Genomic DNA, 15,151 nt, shown 5'->3' on the forward strand with positions numbered 1-15,151 from the left:
CCAGACATTCCCCCAGGACCCGCGCGTAGTCGCCCCCCAGGACGTCCCAGAAGGCCCTGAGGAACTCCACGGTCAGCCCGTCCAGCCCCGGGGACTTGCCCCTGGAGAGCTGGTGGAGGGCGCCGGTCAGCTCCGCCAAACTGAGCGGAGCGTCCAGACGCTCGGCGTCCTCCGGGCCGACCTTCGGCAAGTCCTCCCACAAAACTCTGCGCGCCTCCTCGCTGGACGGATCCGGAGAGAACAGAGCCTCGTAGAAAGATCGAGCCCGGGCCCTGACTCCCTCCGGGTCCGAGACGAGGGACCCGTCGTCGGCCAGCAGCGTAAGGAGCTGCTTACGAGCCCCCCGCCGCTTTTCCAGCGAGTAGAAGAAGGGAGAGCCGCGGTCCAGGTCCCGCAGGAGCTGGAGCCGCGACCTCACGTACGCTCCTCGGGACCCGACCAGTTGCAGGTCCCTCAGAGCGTCCTTCCTCTCCTCGTACACCTGCCGCAGGGCCGGATCCTCGGCGGCCTGACCGAGACGGGACTCCAGGCCAAGCACCTCCTGCTCCAACCGCCTGACCTCGGACTCCCGCCTCTTAGTCGACCCCCTCGCGTACTCTTGACAGAAGAGGCGGACGTGAGCCTTGCCCACGTCCCACCATAGCCTCAAGGAGGAGAAGCCTCCCCGCTTCCCTCTCCAGTCGCTCCAGAACAGACGGAACGAGTCCCGGAACCGCGCGTCCTCCAGCAGCCGGTTGTTAAAGTGCCAGTACGCGGACCCCGACCGGGCGCGGAGCAGAGCGAGCTCCATCCACACCAGGTGGTGGTCCGAGCACGACACCGGCCGGATGGAGGCCGACGGGACGCAGGAGGCGTACGCCCGCGAAACGTACAGGCGGTCGATTCTGGTGCTCCCTCCTGCAGCCCTCACAAAGGTGAACTGGCCGGAGTCGGGATGGAGATTCCGCCAGACGTCCACCAAGTCGAAGGACCCGACCAGGTCCCTCAACTTCTCCGTCGCCGTTCGGGCACGCGCGGGACCGGAGCGGTCCCTCGCCTCGAGGGTACGGTTAAAATCCCCCCCGAGGATAATGCACTCGCCGGCGTCGACGGAGTTTAGGTAAGTAGACACTTCTTCAAAGAAGCTCACTTGCTCGCCCTCGGACCAGGGGGCGTACACGTTCACCAGGTGAAGCGGCACGTCCCCGTGGCGAAGGGCTACGTGGAGCAAGCGGCCCGGCACCGGCTCCTTGACCCCCAAGATCTCCGGCTGAAAAGTCGGGGCCAACAAGATGGCCACCCCGCTCGAAACGCTGGCGAGGTGACTCAAGTAGACCCCCCCTCCCCATTCCAGGATCCACGTGGCCTCGTCTCCCGGAACGGTGTGGGTTTCCTGCAGAAAGCACACCGCATACTTCCCGTCCCGCAGGACCGAGAACTTGTCAAATCTACGGCGGGCGTCTCTGCCGCCGTTGATGTTGAGGCTGGCTATGGTTATCTCCATGGCAAGAGCACAGCGCAACCTACTTAAACCTAACGCGCGGAGGGAGCGGGGCCGCTAGTCGACCGCCACTCCCTCAAGAGCCCGGTGAGGAGGGATCTGAGCCGACGCAGCCCGACCCCGCCGCCGTCCCCTTCCGCGGCCACGGACGCGACGGCGGCCAGGACCGAGCGGATTAACTGCGCCGGCTCCGACCAACGGTCGAGGGCCAGCCGGACGCCATCGCGACGACGGCTCCAACCGGACGCAAAATCCCGGAGTTCCTCAACGGGGATGAGGGGAGACTCGGTGCAGGGCACGAGGGCGTCCACCACCTCACTGGCGGCGAACTCTAAATCCTCCCCAGTGCCCACCACCGAGTCCCCGTCCTCCTCCGGATCATCGTCGCCCGCGGCCGACCCGCTCCCCGCACAAAGCGCGGAGAACGAGACGGCCGCGCCGGCCGGCCCCGCCTCCGCCACGATCCCACCCCCAGGATCGTCGGCAGAGGAGTCCTCCCCGGGCTCCACCGGGGGGTCCGAGTCAGACGGCGGCGCCGGGCGGGGACCCTCCCCAGCCTCCGAGCGGTGAAAAACCGGCACCCGGATATAAGGGGAACCCGGGGAAACCGGGGAGAACGTGTACTCAAGTTCTCCCACCTCCCCCGGCTCCGAGCCCAGAGACTGAGAGGAGGGGGTCTCCCCACCCACGTCGCCACCGACCGACCCGGCCGGTGAGATATTTTGATTAAAACCCACCACCAGGTCGAGCAGGTCCTGGGAGAGTTCGAGCCGGGGGCAGACGAATTTGGCCGCAACGGCCTCGCCCACCCCGACACCCAGGACGCCCGACCCGGTGAACATGGTAGTGTCGGGTAAATGCGGAGCCGCGACCCCCCCTATCGGCGGGGTCTCTCCATCCCCCCCCGGGAGGCACGGGCACTATCTCCTCCCCCCGAGAGGTGGATGACCCCCGCCGCTGTTCGGATGTCACGGGCGGGGCCGCAGGATCCGCGACCGGCACCGACTCCCCTTCCACGGGGGGCCGTCCCTTAGCAGGGAGCCCGTTCGCTTCCGGGGAGTGGTGCCTCTTTTTCTTCCAGGAGGGTCGCGGAGGGAGGGGGGACTCCATGTCTGCTGGGACCCCCGCCTCCGCTCCCTCCTGATCACCCGCCAGCCCGGGCTCTGTCGCGACCGCGAGATGTTGACTGGCCGCGGTCACGGCCTCGGGCTGACTGAGATCTTCTCTGTCCCGGGGACCAGCCTCTAGATTCTTCCTCTTTCTCCGCGCCTTTCTCTGGCGAGGGTTCCCCTCCTCCCCCCTGGCGGAGGCCTCGACGCCAACCTCCACCCGCGCAGTTGACTCTCCCGACGCGGGGGCGGGGTTGGGGGGAGGAGCGGTGGCGGCGCCAGCCCCGGCCGCCGAAGCTGTTTTGGCGGCCTGAGAGGCAGGGCAGTTCCTCTTCAGGTGCCCCACCTCCTTACAGGCATGGCACCGCCCACCCTCTGCCGTCCAAAAGACGCGGTAAGGGGTCCCCTCGTGGAGGGCGTTAAAGCCCCCCTCCGTAACCTCCTCCCGTGCCAGCTTGACGAATGCCTGGCGACGGAAGGAGTAAACATGCCGGAGGCTGTTCTCCCTGAGTCCGAGCGGCAGCGGCGTTACCCCCGACCTCACCTCCCCCAGTTGACGTAGGTGGGGGAGGAGGAGCTCGTCCGACAGGAAAGGCGGGACGTTGGATAAAATGACTCGCTGCGCGGTGGCCTCCAGCGGGTCCACCGGCAGGAAGGTCCCGCCAACCGTGAGCCCCTTACTAAGGGCCAGGGACACCGCCCGCTCGGACCTCAGGAAGAACACCGCCCTCCCGTACATTTTCGAGGCCGCGACGATGGCCGAGGGGCCGACAACCTCGGCCATGGCCTTAACGCAGGCCTCAATGGTCATGTTGGGGTGGGCGTAGCTCTTCACCCCATGCTTCCTCGTAATGAGGCGGAAAGGCGCCGGCCCAGCAGGAGCGGCACGAACTGTAGGAGCGGCCCCCGAGGTAACCGCCGCATACGTCCTGCTGGGTCCCGGCACCGGCGAAGATGGTGAAGCCATGACCTAAAGAGCCACACCCACCCCAAGTCTCAGGCCTTTGGATTGAAATTGGCCTCTTTTTTTTAAATGAAAACCTTGAGGAAAACCTCTCTCCCCGAATCCCAGTGCTTGGATGGGAGAGGGGCCCCTTTGTTGGTTTTTAAATTCCCCAAGAACACCCCGGAGAGCAAGGGAATATCCCAGAGAGCAGGAGAAGGTGGGAGGGATGGATGGCGGAATGGGAAGGACCGACCACCTCTTCCTCCCACTGGTTGGTGCTCTTTTTCTCCTTCTCCCTCCCTCCTTGTTGATGGTGGTTTCTCCTTCTCCCCAAGGGACCCAGGCAAGGGCCTGCTCTCTCTGCTCTCTCTGCTCTCCACTCCACTCAGTGGCAGTCCAGCCACAAACACCTCCAAGGCCTTGCTGGTCTGTATTGCAAAGCTCTGATTGGCTCTGGATATCAATCTCTCCCCCAGAGCCCTGTCCTTTGTTAATTGGTGCTTGGATTTTTTTTCTTTTTTTTTATTAGGCCCCCCTTTTATAAGAAGGGGTGGTGTGGGGTGTGCTTAACAACTAAAAACCAAACAAACCAAAACCAAGAGTTCAAATCAAAATTTTATTATCCTCGTTCAGGATGCACTCCAGCCCCTGCGGTGCCCACCGGTCGCGGAAAGCCTCGAGTGTACCGGCAGACACCGCGTGCTCCATCTCCAGGGCCACCCGGGCGCGGAGCAACCCGCGAAAGAGAGGCAGACAGGCCGAGCGCCCACCCCCGCGGACCGCGAGCATCCTGGACCTGTGGATAGCCACCTTGGACAGGCCCAGGAGCAGGCCCACGAGGACGTCCACCGACCTGCCCGCCCCCCTCCTCACCGGGCGGCCAAAGATCAGGAGCGTGGGACTGAAGCGCAGCCAGAACTTGAGGAGCAGCCCCTTCAAATAATGGAACAGGGGCTGCAGTCTCGCACACCCAGTGTACAGATGGAACACGGACTCCTCCAGGCCGCAGAAAATGCAAGCGGCCTGGGTGTCCGTAAAATGGCGTAAACGCCTGTTGCACGGGACTGCTCCGTGCAACACCCTCCACCCCAGATCCCCAAAGTAACACGGGAGGACCCCTGTATAGAGAGCCTCCCACTGGGGACCCCCGTCTCCGCCGGATGGCACGCCAGGGCGTGTCCGGCCGAGAGACGAGGGCGAGGAAGTGGATGGTGTGCAGGAGCAGCCTGTACAGGAAATCCCTCCGCGCGGTGTGAAACGGCACGGAGGGAATTTCCGAGAGACGACTCAAGTTGTGAGGCACAGCCCCCCGAGGGAGGTTCCGGGGTTTGGCGCCGAGGAGGAACTCCGTCCGAACGGGGGTCAGGTCGGACGGGATGGCTCCGCACGCCTGAGCCGCCTCCACATCCCGAGTGGAGTCAGGTCCGTGCGCCGATTTCAACGCCTGGATGGCGGCGGCCGCGTCCCCGGCACGCCATGAGGACATCCGTGCGGCGAGCGCCCACGGCTCCAACCAACCCGACCCACCGCCATCCAGGACGTCCCTGACTCTGGTCACCTGACCGGCCACGGCCCTCCGCACCGACAGCCGCGAGTGGCCGAAGCCGATATCGCGGAGGAACGGATTCCCGAGCAGCGGCTCCTGCAGGACGGCCGCTACCCCTGACGGGCGAGAGCTCCGACCGGAGGCGACCATGTTCCAGACCCTGAGCAGATCCTGGTAAAAGACAGGCAGCTCCTGCAAAGACGTGCGGCCGCCCACCAGCGAGACGAACAGGAGCTGCGTGTCGTAGTTCAGGCCGTGCAGCTGGCGGAAAAAATACGTCGCCAGCGCACGCCATCTAAGAGGACGCTCAACGTACAGGTATCGCCGCAGCGTCCGAAGGCGGAAAGTTGCCACCTGGGTGCGGACGCACACCAGCCCCTGACCGCCCTCCCTAAGCGGGAGACTCAGGACCGCGGCAGCGACCCAGTGTATCCCTCTGGCCCAGAAGAAGTCGACAAACTTCTTCTGAATCTTGGCGACAAACTCAGGGGGGGGGGTCAAAGTGACCAACCGGTACCACAACATGGCGGCCACCAGCTGGTTTATGACCAGCACACGACCCCTGTAGGATAACACTCGGAGCAGTCCTGTCCAGCGCGCCAGGCGAGCGGCGACCTTGGCCTCCAGCTCTTCCCAGTTCGCCGGCCAGGCTTCCTCGGCAGGGCCGAGGTAGACTCCCAGGTACCGGAGGTGCGTGGTACTCCAGGCGAAAGGCCTGAGCTCCTCCGGCAGGGAGTCCACCCGCCACTGACCCACCAGGAGTCCGGAACATTTCTCCCAGTTGATCCTTGCGGAAGACGCCGCAGAGTAGACCTCTTGGCACTCGCGCATCCTCCGCAAGTCAAGGGGATCCGTGACCACGAGGAGCACGTCGTCGGCGTAAGCCGAAAGGACGACCTCCACGTCCGGCTCGCGCAGAGCCAGTCCCGACAACCTCTTGCGCAGGAAAGGCTCCACGCAGACGGCGTATAATTGGCCGGACATGGGGCACCCCTGACGCACTCCTCTCCCGAAGCGAAGGGGCGCCGTCAAGGATCCGTTAACCTTAATCAGACACTCCGCGGCGGCGTACAGAAGTCGGATCCGGGCGACGAAATGCGACCCGAACCCGAAAGCGCGCAGAGTCCCGAATAGATACTCGTGATCCACCCTGTCGAACGCCTTCTCCTGATCTAAGGAAAGGAAGGCGACCGACAGACCAGCCCTCTGGGAATGGTGGATCAGGTCCCAGACCAGATGGATGTTATCGTGGATCTTCCGGCCCGGGACCGTGTAGGACTGGTCGGGGTGGATCATGTGGGCCAGCACGGTGCCCAGGCGAGCAGACATCGCCTTGGCAAAGACCTTATAATCCGTGCTGAGGAGGGAGACCGGGCGCCAGTTTTTAAGGTTGCGGAGATCCCCCTTCTTCGGCAGCAGGACCACGACCGCCCTGCGCCACGAAAGGGGCATCTCCCCGGTCGCCAGACATTCCCCCAGGACCCGCGCGTAGTCGCCCCCCAGGACGTCCCAGAAGGCCCTGAGGAACTCCACGGTCAGCCCGTCCAGCCCCGGGGATTTGCCCCTAGAGAGCTGGTGGAGGGCGCCGGTCAGCTCCGCCAAACTGAGCGGAGCGTCCAGACGCTCGGCGTCCTCCGGGCCGACCTTCGGCAGGTCCTCCCACAAAACTCTGCGCGCCTCCTCGCTGGACGGATCCGGAGAGAACAGAGCCTCGTAGAAAGATCGAGCCCGGGCCCTGACTCCCTCCGGGTCCGAGACGAGGGACCCGTCGTCGGCCAGCAGTGTAAGGAGCTGCTTACGAGCCCCCCGCCGCTTTTCCAGCGAGTAGAAGAAGGGAGAGCCGCAGTCCAGGTCCCGCAGGAGCTGGAGCCGCGACCTCACGTACGCTCCTCGGGACCCGACCAGTTGCAGGTCCCTCAGAGCGTCCTTCCTCTCCTCGTACACCTGCCGCAGGGCTGGATCCTCGGCGGCCTGACCGAGACGGGACTCCAGGCCAAGCACCTCCTGCTCCAACCGCCTGACCTCGGACTCCCGCCTCTTAGTCGACCCCCTCGCGTACTCTTGACAGAAGAGGCGGACGTGAGCCTTGCCCACGTCCCACCATAGCCTCAAGGAGGAGAAGCCTCCCCGCTTCCCTCTCCAGTCGCTCCAGAACAGACGGAACGAGTCCCGGAACCGCGCGTCCTCCAGCAGCCGGTTGTTAAAGTGCCAGTACGCGGACCCCGACCGGGCGCGGAGCAGAGCGAGCTCCATCCACACCAGGTGGTGGTCCGAGCACGACACCGGTCGGATGGAGGCCGACGGGACGCAGGAGGCGTACGCCCGCGAAACGTACAGGCGGTCGATTCTGGAGCTCCCTCCTCCGGCCCTCACAAAGGTGAACTGGCCGGAGTCGGGATGGAGATTCCGCCAGACGTCCACCAAGTCGAAGGACCCGACCAGGTCCCTCAACTTCTCCGTCGCCGTTCGGGCACGCGCGGGACCGGAGCGGTCCCTCGCCTCGAGGGTACGGTTAAAATCCCCCCCGAGGATAATGCACTCGCCGGCGTCGACGGAGTTTAGGTAAGTGGACACTTCTTCAAAGAAGCTCACTTGCTGGGCTCCGGACCAGGGGGCGTACACGTTCACCAGGTGAAGCGGCACGTCCCCGCGGCGAAGGGCCACGTGGAGCAAGCGGCCCGGCACCGGCTCCTTGACCCCCAAGATCTCCGGCTGAAAAGTCGGGGCCAACAAGATGGCCACCCCGCTCGAAACGCTGGCGAGGTGACTCAAGTAGACCCCCCCTCCCCATTCCAGGATCCACGTGGCCTCGTCTCCCGGAACGGTGTGGGTTTCCTGCAGAAAGCACACCGCATACTTCCCGTCCCGCAGGACCGAGAACTTGTCAAATCTACGGCGGGCGTCTCTGCCGCCGTTGATGTTGAGGCTGGCTATGGTTATCTCCATGACAAGAGCACAGCGCAACCTACTTAAACCTAACGCGCGGAGGGAGCGGGGCCGCTAGTCGACCGCCACTCCCTCAAGAGCCCGGTGAGGAGGGATCTGAGCCGATGCAGCCCGACCCCGCCGCCGTCCCCTTCCGCGGCCACGGACGCGACGGCGGCCAGGACCGAGCGGATTAACTGCGCCGGCTCCGACCAACGGTCGAGGGCCAGCCGGACGCCATCGCGACGACTGCTCCAACCGGACGCAAAATCCCGGAGTTCCTCAACGGGGATGAGGGGAGACTCGGTGTCGGGCACGAGGGCGTCCACCACCTCACTGGTGGCGAACTCCAAATCCTCCCCAGTGCCCACCACCGAGTCCCCGTCCTCCTCCGGGTCATCGTCGCCCGCGGCCGACCCGCTCCCCGCACAAAGCGCGGAGAACGAGACGGCCGCGCCAGCCGGCCCCGCCTCCGCCACGATCCCACCCCCAGGATCGTCGGCAGAGGAGTCCTCCCCGGGCTCTACTGGGGGCTCCGGGTCAGAGGGCGGCGCCGGGCGGGGACCCTCCCCAGCCTCCGAGCGGTGAAAAACCGGCACCCGGATATAGGGGGAAACCGGGGAGAACGTGTACTCAAGTTCTCCCACCTCCCCCGGCTCCGAGCCCAGAGACTGAGAGGAGGGGGTCTCCCCACCCACGTCGCCAGCGACCGACCCGGCCGGTGAGATATTTTGGTTAAAACCCACCACCAGGTCAAGCAGGTCCTGGGAGAGGTCGAGCCGGGGGCAGACGAATTTGGCCGCAACGGCCTCGCCCACCCCGGCACCCAGGACGCCCGACCCGGTGAACAGGGTAGTGTCGGGTAACTGCGGAGCCGCGACCCCCCCTATCGGCAGGGTCTCTCCATCCCCCCCGGGAGGCACGGGCACGATCTCCTCCCCCCCGAGAGGTAGATGACCCCCGCCGCTGTTCGGATGTCACGGGCGGGGCCGCAGGATCCGCGACCGTCACCGACTCCCCTTCCACGGGGGGCCGTCCCTTAGCAGGGAGCCCGTTCGCTTCCGGGGAGTGGCGCCTCTTTTTCTTCCCGGGGGGTCGCGGAGGGAGGGGGAACTCCATGTCTGCTGGGACCCCCGCCTCCGCTCCCTCCTGATCACCCGCCAGCCCGGGCTCTGTCGCGACCGCGAGATGTTGACTGGCCGCGGTCACGGCCTCGGGCTGACTGAGATCTTCTCTGTCCCGGGGACCAGCCTCTAAGTTCTTCCTCTTTCTCCGCGCCTTTCTCTGGCGAGGGTTCCCCTCCTCCCCCCTGGCGGAGACCTCGACGCCAACCTCCACCCGCGCAGTTGACTCTCCCGACGCAGGGGCGGGGTTGGGGGGAGGAGCGGTGGCGGCGCCAGCCCCGGCCGCCGTAGCTGTATTGGCGGCCTGAGAGGCAGGGCAGTTCCTCTTCAGGTGCCCCACCTCCTTACAGGCATGGCACCGCCCACCCTCTGCCGTCCAAAAGACGCGGTAAGGGGTCCCCTCGTGGAGGGCGTTAAAGCCCCCCTCCGTAACCTCCTCCCGTGCCAGCTTGACTAATGCCTGGCGACGGAAGGAGTAAACATGCCGGAGGCTGTTCTCCCTGAGTCCGAGCGGCAGCGGCGTTACCCCCGACCTCACCTCCCCCAGTTGACGTAGGTGGGGGAGGAGGAGCTCGTCCGACAGGAAAGGCGGGACGTTGGATAAAATGACCCGCTGCGCGGTGGCCTCCAGCGGGTCCACCGGCAGGAAGGTCCCGCCCACCGTGAGCCCCTTACTAAGGGCCAGGGACACCGCTCGCTCGGACCTCAGGAAGAACACCGCCCTCCCGTACATTTTTGAGGCCGCGACGATGGCCGAGGGGCCGACAACCTCGGCCATGGCCTTAACGCAGGCCTCAATGGTCATGTTGGGGTGGGCGTAGCTCTTCACCCCATGCTTCCTCGTAATGAGGCGGAAAGGCGCCGGCCCAGCAGGAGCGGCACGAACTAGGAGCGGCCCCCGAGGTAACCGCCGCATACGTCCTGGGTCCCGGCACCGGCGAAGATGGTGACGCCATGACTCAAGGAGCCACACCCACCCCAAGTCTCAGGCCTTCTGAAGGATATTGGCCTTTTTTTTTAAAGTCAACCTTGAGGAAAACCTCTCTCCCCGAATCCCAGTGCTTGGTTGGGAGAGGGCCCCTTTTTTTGGTTTTCAAATTTTCCCCAAGAACACCCCGGAGAGAAAGGGAATATCCTGGAGAGCAAGAGAAGGAGGGAGCGATGGATGGCAGAATGGGAAGGAGGGAGTCTGCAGGGGTCGGCTGCTGCAGAAGTGGGTGGAAGAGGGGCGGGGTTGCACCTTAAAAGGTGGATCTTCTTCTGCCTGTCTTCCGGTGGGCAGGGGGAGGAGATGTCTTCCCCAAGACAGCTGGAGCTGCCGAGGCTCAGTCCTCCAAAGATTTGAAGAAGTAAGTAACTTCACCCAGGCAGCTCCAGCTGTCCTGGGCCGGACACTTGGGGGGGAGCCCCCTGTCCTCTGAAGTCTTCTTCCTCCCCCTACCTTCAGCCGACGCACCTCACTGCACCGACCACCTCTTCCTCCCTCTGTTGGTGCTCTTTACTTCTCCCTCCCTCCTTGTTGATGGTGGTTTCTCCTCCTTCTCCTCCTTCTCCCCAAGGGACCCAGGCAAGGACCTGCTCTCTGCTCTCTCTGCTCTCCACTCCACTCAGTGGCAGTCCAGCCACAAACACCTCCAAGGCCTTGCTGGTCTGAACAAAGAGTCACTTTCAGATTGGTGGGAAGTCAAAGAGCCCAAAAGCAGTGACATCACTGAGACTGATCATCCAAACCGGACTGTATTCCAAACCACTGATTGGCTCTGGGTATCAATCCCGCCCCCATAACCCGTCCTTTGTTAATTGGTGCCTGGATTTTTTTTTTTTTTTTTTCTCTTCTCTAATTAGGCCCCCCTTTTATAAGAAGGGGGGTGTGGGGTGTGCTTAACAACTAAAAACCAAACAAACCAAAACCAAGAGTTCAAATCAAAATTTTATTATCCTCGTTCAGGATGCACTCCAGCCCCTGCGGTGCCCACCGGTCGCGGAAAGCCTCAAGCGTACCGGCAGACACCGCGTGCTCCATCTCCAGGGCCACCCGGGCGCGGAGCAACCCGCGAAAGAGAGGCAGACAGGCCGAGCGCCCACCCCCGCGGACCGCGAGCATCCTGGACCTGTGGATAGCCACCTTGGACAGGCCCAGGAGCAGGCCCACGAGGACGCCCACCGACCTGCCCGCCCCCCTCCTCACCGGGCGGCCAAAGATCAGGAGCGTGGGACTGAAGTGCAGCCAGAACTTGAGGAGCAGCCCCTCCAAATAATGGAACAGGGGCTGCAGTCTCGCACACCCAGTGTACAAATGAAAAACGGACTCCTCCAGGCCGCAGAAAATGCAAGCGGCCTGGGTGTCCGTAAAATGGCGTAAACGCCTGTTGCACGGGACTGCTCCGTGCAACACCCTCCACCCCAGATCCCCAAAGTAACACGGGAGGACCCCTGTATAGAGAGCCTCCCACTGGGGACCCCCGTCTCCGCCGGACGGCAGGATGGTACGCCAGGGCGTGTCCGGGCGAGAGACGAGGGCGAGGAAGTGGATGGTGTGCAGGAGCAGCCCGTACAGGAAATCCCTCCGCGCGGTGTGAAACAGCACGGAGGGAATTTCCGAGAGACGGCTCAAGTTGTGAGGCGCGGCCCTCCGAGGGAGGTTCCGGGGTTTGGCGCCGAGGAGGAATTCCGTCCGAACGGGGGTCAGGTCGGACGGGATGGCTCCGCACGCCTGAGCCGCCTCCACACCCCGAGTGGAGTCAGGGCCGAGCGCCGATTTCAACGCCTGGATGGCGGCGGCCGCGTCCCCGGCACGCCACGAGGACATGCGAGCGGCGAGCGCCCACGGCTCGAGCCAACCCGACCCTCCGCCATCCAGGACGTCCCTGACTCTGGTCACCCGACCGGCCACAGCCCTCCGCTCCGTCAGCCACGAGCGGCTGAAGCCGACATCGCGGAGGAACGGATTCCCGAGCAGCGGCTCCTGCAGGACGGCCGCTACCCCCGACGGGCGAGAGCTCCGGCTGGAGGCGACCATGGTCCAGACCCTGAGCAGATCCTGGTACAAGACAGGCAGCTCCTGCAAAGACGTGCGGCCGCCCACCAGCGAGACGAACAGGAGCTGCGTGTCGTAGTTCAGGCCGTGCAGCTGGCGGAAAAAATACGTCGCCAGCGCACGCCATCTAAGAGGACGCTCAACGTACAGGTATCGCTGCAGCATCCGAAGGCGGAAAGTTGCCACCTGGGTGCGGACGCACACCAGCCCCTGACCGCCCTCCCTAAGCGGGAGACTCAGGACCGCGGCAGCGACCCAGTGCATCCCTTTGGCCCAGAAGAAGTCGACGAACTTCCTCTGAATCTTGGCGACAAAATCAGGGGGGGGGGTCAAAGGAACCAACCGGTACCACAACATGGCGGCCACCAGCTGGTTTATGACCAGCACTCGACCCCTGTAGGATAACACTCGGAGCAGTCCTGTCCAGCGCGCCAGGCGAGCGGTGACTTTGGCCTCCAGCTCTACCCAGTTCGCCGGCCAGGCTTCCTCGGCAGGGCCGAGGTAGACTCCCAGGTACCGGAGGTGCGTGGTGCTCCAGGCGAAAGCCCTGAGCTCCTCCGGCATGGAGTCCACCCGCCACTGACCCACCAGGAGTCCGGAACATTTCTCCCAGTTGATTCTTGCGGAGGACGCGGCAGAGTAGACCTCTTGGCACTCGCGCATTCTCCGCAAGTCAAGGGGATCGGTGACCATGAGGAGCACGTCGTCGGCGTAAGCCGAAAGGACGACCTCCACGCCCGGCTCGAGCAGAGCCAGTCCCGACAGCCTCTTTCGCAAGAGGTGCAGGAAAGGCTCTACGCAGATGGTATATAATTGGCCGGACATGGGGCACCCCTGACGCACTCCTCTCCCGAAGCGAAGGGGCGCCGTCAAGGATCCGTTAACCTTAATCAGACACTCCGCGGCGGCGTACAGAAGTCGGATCCGGGCGACGAAATGCGACCCGAATCCGAAAGCGCGCAGAGTCCCGAATAGATACTCGTGATCCACCCTGTCGAACGCCTTCTCCTGATCCAAGGAAAGGAAGGCGACCGACAGACCAGCCCTCTGGGAATGGTGGATCAGGTCCCGGACCAGGTGGATGTTATCGTGGATCGTCCGGCCCGGGACCGTGTAGGACTGGTCGGGGTGGATCATGTGGTCCAGCACGGTGCCGAGGCGAGCAGACATCGCCCTGGCGAAGACCTTATAATCCGTGCTGAGGAGGGAGACCGGGCGCCAGTTTTTAAGGTTGCGGAGATCCCCCTTCTTAGGCAGCAGGACCACGACCGCCCTGCGCCACGAAAGGGGCATCTCCCCGGTCGCCAGACATTCCCCCAGGACCCGCGCGTAGTCGCCCCCCAGGACGTCCCAGAAGGCCCTGAGGAACTCCACGGTCAGCCCGTCCAGCCCCGGGGATTTGCCCCTAGAGAGCTGGTGGAGGGCGCCGGTCAGCTCCGCCAAACTGAGCGGAGCGTCCAGACGCTCGGCGTCCTCCGGGCCGACCTTCGGCAAGTCCTCCCACAAAACTCTGCGCGCCTCCTCGCTGGACGGATCCGGAGAGAACAGAGCCTCGTAGTAAGATCGAGCACGGGCCCTGACTCCCTCCGGGTCCGAGACGAGGGACCCGTCGTCGGCCAGCAGCGTAAGGAGCTGCTTACGAGCCCCCCGCCGCTTTTCCAGCGAGTAGAAGAAGGGAGAGCCGCGGTCCAGGTCCCGCAGGAGCTGGAGCCGCGACCTCACGTACGCTCCTCGGGACCCGACCAGTTGCAGGTCCCTCAGAGCGTCCTTCCTCTCCTCGTACACCTGCCGCAGGGCCGGATCCTCGGCGGCCTGACCGAGACGGGACTCCAGGCCAAGCACCTCCTGCTCCAACCGCCTGACCTCGGACTCCCGCCTCTTAGTCGACCCCCTCGCGTACTCTTGACAGAAGAGGCGGACGTGAGCCTTGCCCACGTCCCACCATAGCCTCAAGGAGGAGAAGCCTCCCCGCTTCCCTCTCCAGTCGCTCCAGAACAGACGGAACGAGTCCCGGAACCGCGCGTCCTCCAGCAGCCGGTTGTTAAAGTGCCAGTACGCGGACCCCGACCGGGCGCGGAGCAGAGCGAGCTCCATCCACACCAGGTGGTGGTCCGAGCACGACACCGGTCGGATGGAGGCCGACGGGACGCAGGAGGCGTACGCCCGCGAAACGTACAGGCGGTCGATTCTGGAGCTCCCTCCTCCGGCCCTCACAAAGGTGAACTGGCCGGAGTCGGGATGGAGATTCCGCCAGACGTCCACCAAGTCGAAGGACCCGACCAGGTCCCTCAACTTCTCCGTCGCCGTTCGGGCACGCGCGGGACCGGAGCGGTCCCTCGCCTCGAGGGTACGGTTAAAATCCCCCCCGAGGATAATGCACTCGCCGGCGTCGACGGAGTTTAGGTAAGTGGACACTTCTTCAAAGAAGCTCACTTGCTGGGCTCCGGACCAGGGGGCGTACACGTTCACCAGGTGAAGCGGCACGTCCCCGCGGCGAAGGGCCACGTGGAGCAAGCGGCCCGGCACCGGCTCCTTGACCCCCAAGATCTCCGGCTGAAAAGTCGGGGCCAACAAGATGGCCACCCCGCTCGAAACGCTGGCGAGGTGACTCAAGTAGACCCCCCCTCCCCATTCCAGGATCCACGTGGCCTCGTCTCCCGGAACGGTGTGGGTTTCCTGCAGAAAGCACACCGCATACTTCCCGTCCCGCAGGACCGAGAACTTGTCAAATCTACGGCGGGCGTCTCTGCCGCCGTTGATGTTGAGGCTGGCTATGGTTATCTCCATGACAAGAGCACAGCGCAACCTACTTAAACCTAACGCGCGGAGGGAGCGGGGCCGCTAGTCGACCGCCACTCCCTCAAGAGCCCGGTGAGGAGGGATCTGAGCCGATGCAGCCCGACCCCGCCGCCGTCCCCTTCCGCGGCCACGGACGCGACGGCGGCCAGGACCGAGCAGATTAACTGCGCCGGCTCCGACCAACG

This window comes from Heptranchias perlo, chromosome 40, assembly GCF_035084215.1.
Source record: "Heptranchias perlo isolate sHepPer1 chromosome 40, sHepPer1.hap1, whole genome shotgun sequence".
Classification (NCBI taxonomy): Eukaryota; Metazoa; Chordata; class Chondrichthyes; order Hexanchiformes; family Hexanchidae; genus Heptranchias; species Heptranchias perlo.